The 6,935-nt window shown below is 35.1% G+C and overlaps 1 pseudogene; it reads right to left on the bottom strand.

Annotated features, from left to right (window-relative positions):
- Positions 1 to 202: 202 nt before the first annotated feature.
- On the bottom strand, positions 203 to 880 carry LOC138071422 (pre-mRNA-splicing factor SPF27 pseudogene; annotated as a pseudogene).
- Positions 881 to 6,935: the final 6,055 nt, after the last annotated feature.

The following is a 6,935-nucleotide window of genomic DNA, read 5'->3' as shown; positions in this document are numbered from 1 at the left end:
TTTTTTTTTTAATTTTTTTTATGTTTAAGTTTTTTATTTTGCTAAAATGTACAAATAGAATACAACTACCCACATTTTATGGTTTATAAACATATAACCACTGATGGTTTCCAAAAGATGCTGATGTTCCTCATAGTTAAGATGCCTAATCTTCTGTGAAAGCCCAGCGTACCTTCCTCTCTACACACCGAGCCAGTCTATTTCAGAAGTCTTGCCCTATGTTTTCTTTGTTTGCCTCTCCGTGTTGCTGCTTCATTTGAAAGAGCTCATTTTCTAATTGTACAATAGTCCTTTCAATCTCATAATTCTTACTGACCAGGGATACCCAGGTTGACTCCATTTCTGTTCATTTAGATCCAGCTGTGAGTTGCATGTTCTTTCATTGCCAGTTTAAGTCTTGAATATGTTTCCTTAACTTCTGAAGCTCTTTCTGTGCATGCTCAATCATATGAACTAGATTTTCATTATACACTTTCCAGGCATTGCATCCATGCTGGGACATTAGTTCCAGATTCTCAATTCCTGATGCCTGATGCTCTAACTGCGCCATAGAATTGTTTACGCACTCTTGCCATGCAGTGATGTCATTTTTCTGACCAGAGGAAGGGGCTGGAAGTTCGTATCGTTTCATACTGAGCAATTCAATTGGTTGTCGAGCAGCCAATCTTTCAAATTCATTTCTCATTATGTCTGTCTCAAAAGCAGAATAATCCGGGGCCATCAGGTAGCTTAGATAGTTCTTCGTAGGTCAGTATCTGCGAGTTTCCTCCTGCACCAATGCGGCAGCCGCTTCGTGAACACCAGGCGCTTCATAACCCTGATCAAAATACGGCAGCGCATCCACTACAACCTCCCCGGCCACCAAACCAGTGCCCGCCATCCTTAGGTTCACTGGAGTTTTCTAAGTCTCTAATTGTGTATGTTATTTAGCAATATTATGTATCCCTTTATTATTCCTACATAGCTCCTCAATTTCTCTCTTAAATGTGTCTCAATTTTGTAGTGGTTTCCTCATTACTAAATTACTTAAATCTTTGACCTCATATGTTTACCTGAAGATCATCAAAATTACAAGAATTATTTATATAACCCAGCTATTCACCTGAGACTTGGATATTTTTTGGACTCTCTCTGCTAAAGTCAACCTAAGTTTGAACATCATCAATAGTGGGCATTTCTCCATTTCCTCATGCTTCCTTTCAATTTTAAGTTGACACAGAGTCCTTCCTAGAATGAGGGATGATTTTAAAATAAGGTAGATTGATGAATAAATGAATGTGGTAAACAATCATGGTGAATGTTAATTACAGAATAAGTGATAGGTGTGTGTATAGTCTCTGTATAATTATTTCAGGTTTTCCACTTGCTTGAAACAGTAATGTAGAAAAAAATTTAATATGGACCCAAATTCAGATTTCTTATAGTATATAAGTTTCTTTACAAAAATAACAACTATTCCTTACTAAAATTACAGTAGTGAAAGTCTTAGGACACAGTAAAAATATACAGTTTAAAAAACAATATTTTCAAAGAATCATATATCAGTTTTACCTAATATTAGCCATAGGATTTGTATACTACTTCTTGATATAAATTTTCATTTATCACACAGTGTAAAGATTTTTGCTTCAAAAGGAGGGGGGAGGGCAACAAAAATTAGTTAAATTCAGTGACATAAATGTGGTTACCAATCCAGCTTGTAGAATTTGTTTTATTCAGTCATATAAGTGCTCATTTTATCTGAGATTTAAAAGCAAGTCATACGGTACTGTGATTTTTATTCAAAGTTCTGTTAAGAGTAAGTTTATGGGAAAATATAACATGACTCAATACATACTCAATGAGAAGTTAAGACAGCCCAACCCATGGGTGGTTAACTGTAGCATTCATACTTTTTTCCTGAAGTATTTATAGCCTTTTTAAAAATCCCTCAGAGGAGAAAGCTAAATGAAAATAGAAAATTGCTTCCTGCCACTCACTCTGTTGTAATTGTATGAGTAATTTGAAAGTTATTACTGTTGTTCAGCTCTAATCCCATTAGAGGCAAACATATTACTTAACAGTTTCAGCCAAATGTTATTTTTAATGACAACAACCATTAGAATCTATATAGATTTTTATAGCATTTGCCTTTAAGTAAGTGTATAAATCCTAAAGAAGCTATCATATTCAATGTATTATGTTAACTATTTTGATCAACCTGTGAGATATGAAGACAGTTTACTGATGGTTCTTATTTTCATATTTTGCCATCTCAAGGAATCAGTGAGGCAGAAAGCCATGGAGTAGCAAAATGTATTAGCCAAGCATGAAGAAAATCTCTCCCTTTTCCTGTATCATCACTTTTAGACTTTGATGTGGTGGTGACGTTATTACTGATGGTATCCTTGGACACAGGCAGGAGAAAGTAGTCTCAAAGCTATATACACATAAAAATAACTAAATTTTTTAAAGCTGTGCAAATGTTATGAATAGCTATGATTCTCAAAAATTTATGTGTATCTTAGCACTACTAATATCAAGCTAAAAGCATCTTCATTTTACATTAGGTAGTCAACACTTCATATGTGAATTAATAGCTCATGAATTTTAGCCTTCATTTTTTTTTTTTTTTTGAAATGGCAAGATGGCAAATAAAGAAGAAAGAATAGAGTAAATCCACTGCGGTAATGTTCAGCCACAACAGTTTAAGGAAATAAAAATTAGGAAACTAAGGATGAAATGAGGTCACTGGTTAGCTGTTGAGTTGATGGGGACCAGAATTGCATTTGATCAAAACCTAATATAGCTTAATAATGCATGGTTTAAAAAAAATCACATTTTACTGTTAGTTATTCTTCTCTGAATGGTTACTTAGGCACTTGATTATGAATAATAAATATGAGGGCAAGTGTAGTTCAAGTACACTTGGAAAAGTATGCTCAGTAACACTGTCAAACCAATAACCAATAACCAAAAATTCTGAAAAAGATTGTGCAGATCCTGCTGTAGGCCCAGAACTATGCAGTCGTAAGAACCATGCAAAAAATCATTAAAGACTCTGCCTTCCTGAATCTTGTCACCTGGTTGAAAGAAATTGGAAGTGATCATTCTTAAGACACTTTGTTGATACAGCTGCAGTAGAATTTGTTAGATTTTTTTCAAAATAGCCCCTTAATTAAGTGAACTCTTAAACATACTGTTGTTCAGTCGCTAAGTCATGTCTGACTCTTTGTGACCCTATGGACTGTAGCCCACCAGGCTCCTCTGTCCATGGGATTTCCCAGGCAAGAATACTGGAGTGGGTTGCCATTTTCTTCTCCAGGGGATCTCCTGGACCCAGGGATTGAACCCGCATCTCCTGCATTGGCTGGCAGATTCTTTACTGGTGAGCCACCAGCATGATATGAATAATAAAGTTTCTGTTTTTCAATTACTTTGAAATTTTTTGTTTTCTGTTATTTAAATAAAGCTATAATATTTTCTATAAGGTTGAGTCTATGATTTAATAATTCACTAGAACAAATAGATGTCAGAATAAGGAGGCAAGGGGAGCTCTGAAGCAACCTTTAAAAATACACATTCATATTACTTGCATGGTATTTGTGAAGCAATAACACTAGTTGGATCTCCCAGACATTCTAACACTTGATCTTAGGTTGATAAATATCCTGTATATTTTAATAAACTGTGAATTAACAGTCTTATAAACCTCAGTTAAAACCCTTGCTCTGCCACTTGCAAGCTATCTGATCAGGAAAAAACTGCTCTATGTCTTTGAGCTAGCTCTTTCCCTCAGGGCAAATCACATCTATTTTTCAGGGTGAATAAATAAGGAACTATGTCTGTCATAGAGCAATTCAAGTATTCATTATATGGTAGTTCTTTTCCTTACACCTGCTTCATCAGAAGTAGGTTTAAAAGACATTTAATTTTTTCCAACAGTATAGCAGTGTAGATACTCTGGAAAAAGAAAAAAAAAAGGAAAATTGTTATCTAAGCATCTAGCAACACTTGGTTGAAAAAAAAAGTATAACAAATGCAGAGATGAACATTTTAAATAAAAGAGATTTAAAGAATCTCATAGGATATGTCAGAAATAAACACACAAATGAATGTTAGAAAAAAACAGTTGTAAACTGGGACAAATGCTAAGGCTATCTTGGGGGCTATTTGCTGGACCAGATTTTAACAGCCATTTCAGTACAGAAGCAAGTCTCCACATAATGAGGAATCAAAGCTAAAGCTCTAATATAAAGCCGCCAAGGGCCTTGAAGGGCTATACCCTCAGTGAATGGGTAGACTAGGTACAATCTATATGCCAGGAAACTGTGATTAGCAAATTGAGAATTTATAACTGGCATGCAAATCCTTACACTGTGCTGTTGTTTGAATGTACAATATAACTAGTTTTGTCCTCAAACTAAGATAGTACCATAGATTTGACTCAGGTTAATGATGTTAAAAGCAAATTCTTTCTAACAGGACACACCATCAAACAAGGTCATGCAGTTTTCCCACAGCTAGAGCCCCACTAAACATCAGATCACAAACAAAAATTATAAACTCATGATAAAATAAGCCATAAGCATGGAAGTTATAAAATGTTTCAAGAGCTACAAGTAATTGAATATAGACAGAATTTAAGATATGGCATAGAAGTCACCCAGTCATAAGCTGGGGATGTGGAATTATGTTTATTTTTGTCATAAACAGGGCATGAACAAAGCTCAGAGGAGATAAACAGGATGTTCAGTTTTGCCAAAAATAAAAGATATAATGTGTGTCAGTTATCATCAACATCACCCTGCTGGTGTTCTGTAAGATAATGAGTATTGGGATGCATTGTGAAGTCTTGGCTGTGTCAAACACTATTTCTGTGGCCTTAGGAGAGCTACTCTTACTATCTGTGTCATCGTTTCCTACTTGTATAATGAGGATATTAGCAATAGCTGAGATTAATGTTTTTATGAGAAAAGAATGAGATTATGAAAGTACACAATTAACTATTCAAATATCCACAGGGATATTTAAGTGTATTCATATTGTTCAAGTATGCATTCAAACCATTTTACTCTGTGGTAAATAATGTAAGCTAAAACAAGATTGATATGACCTTGTATGTGAATTTTAGGAGACTGGAACCAATATGAAATGTTAGGGGATGGGGGATTTTCATTCTTTGTTATTTCTCATATAGACTTTTTAGAGTTGACAGCAAAATTCAATGGAAGATATAGAAACTTCCCATATATCCCCTGCCCCCTACACATGCACAACCCGCCCACTCCCCCCCCCCACATTAACATTCTGTATCAAGGTGGTATGTTTGTTACAATCAATGAATTAACATTGATACATCATTATCTCCCAACGTCCACAGTTTACATTAGCATTCACTCTTGGTATTCTACATTCTATGGGTTTGGGCAAATGTTGAATGATATATATCCACCATTGAAGTATCAAACAGGATAGTTTCATTGCCCTAAAAATTCTCTGTACTCTACCTGGTCATTCCCCCCTCTCTTTCTAACCCCTGGTAAACATTGACCTTTTTACTGTCTTCTTATTTTTGCTTATTTTCAGAAAGCCATAGAAGTAGAACCAATTATTTTAGATTGGCCTGTTTTACTTAGTAATAGGCATTTAAGTTTCTTTTATATCTTTTCTAGGCTTGATAGCTGATTTCTTTTAAGTATTTAATAATCCATTCTCTTAATGTACCACAGTTTATTTATCCATTCACCTCCTGAAGGACAACTCGGTTGCTTCCAAGCTCTGGCAATTATGAATAAAGCTACTTTAAACATACATGTGCAGGTTTTTGTGTGGACATAAGTTTTCACCTCCTTTGAGTAATTATAAAGGAGCACAATTGGTGGATCGTATGGTGAGAGTAGGGGCTTCCCAGATGACAATAGTGGTAAAGAACCCATGTGCCAATGCAGGAGACATAAGAGATGTGGGTTCAATCCCTGGGTCAGGAAGATCCCCTGGAGGAGGGCATAGCAACCCACTCCAGTATTCTTGCTTGGAGAATCCCATTGACAGAGGAGCCTGGCGGGCTTCAGTCCATAGGTTTGCATAGCGTTGGACCCAACTGAAGTGACTTACCATGCACGCACACATGATAAGAATATGTTTAGTATTGTGAGAAACTGCCAACTGTATTCCAAAGTGGCTGTGTCATTTTGCATTCCCACCAGCAGTGAATGAGAGTTCCTGATGCCCCACATCCTGGCCAGCATTTGGTGTTAGCATTCTGAATTTTGTCCATTCTACCTGATACATAGTGATACCTCATTGTTGCTTTATTTTTCCCCAGATTTATTGAGATATAATAGTAATATAACATGTGTAGGTTATAGTTTATACGTGTATGTGGTGATTTGATATATATATATATATTAAAATGATTACCACATATAATTACCTTTTTGTTGTTGTTGTTGTTTGATGGAGTGAGAACATTTAAGATTAATTCCTTTAATAGTTTTTGAGTATTGACGTATAATTCAATATTGTTTACTATACTCACCATCCTGTACATTAGATCCCTACAATGTAGTCATCTTATAACTGAAACTTTGTACCCTTTGATCAACATGTCCCCATTAACCCTAGCCTCTGACAACCACTATACTACTATCTCAATGTTTGACTTTTATAGATTCCTCATTAAAACTGAGATCATACCCTATTTGTCTCTCTATCTAATGTATTTTTCTTAGCATGACTCAAGGACTGCCCATTTTGTCACAAATGGTAAAATATTGTTTTATTGCTGAATAAAATTTCATTATATTATTATGTTATTATTATATATATGCTTTATTTTCTTTCTTCATTCATATATCAATTAACTCTTAGGTTATTTCCATATCTTCACTATTGTGAATAATGATGCAGTGTAAATGAGAGTGCAGGTATCTGTTCAAGATAGTGATTTTAAT

This window comes from Capricornis sumatraensis, chromosome X (genome assembly GCF_032405125.1).
Source record: "Capricornis sumatraensis isolate serow.1 chromosome X, serow.2, whole genome shotgun sequence".
Lineage (NCBI taxonomy): Eukaryota > Metazoa > Chordata > Mammalia > Artiodactyla > Bovidae > Capricornis > Capricornis sumatraensis.
The sequence above is the reverse complement of the archived record's forward strand: the minus strand, read 5'-3'. Positions and strand labels throughout refer to the sequence as shown.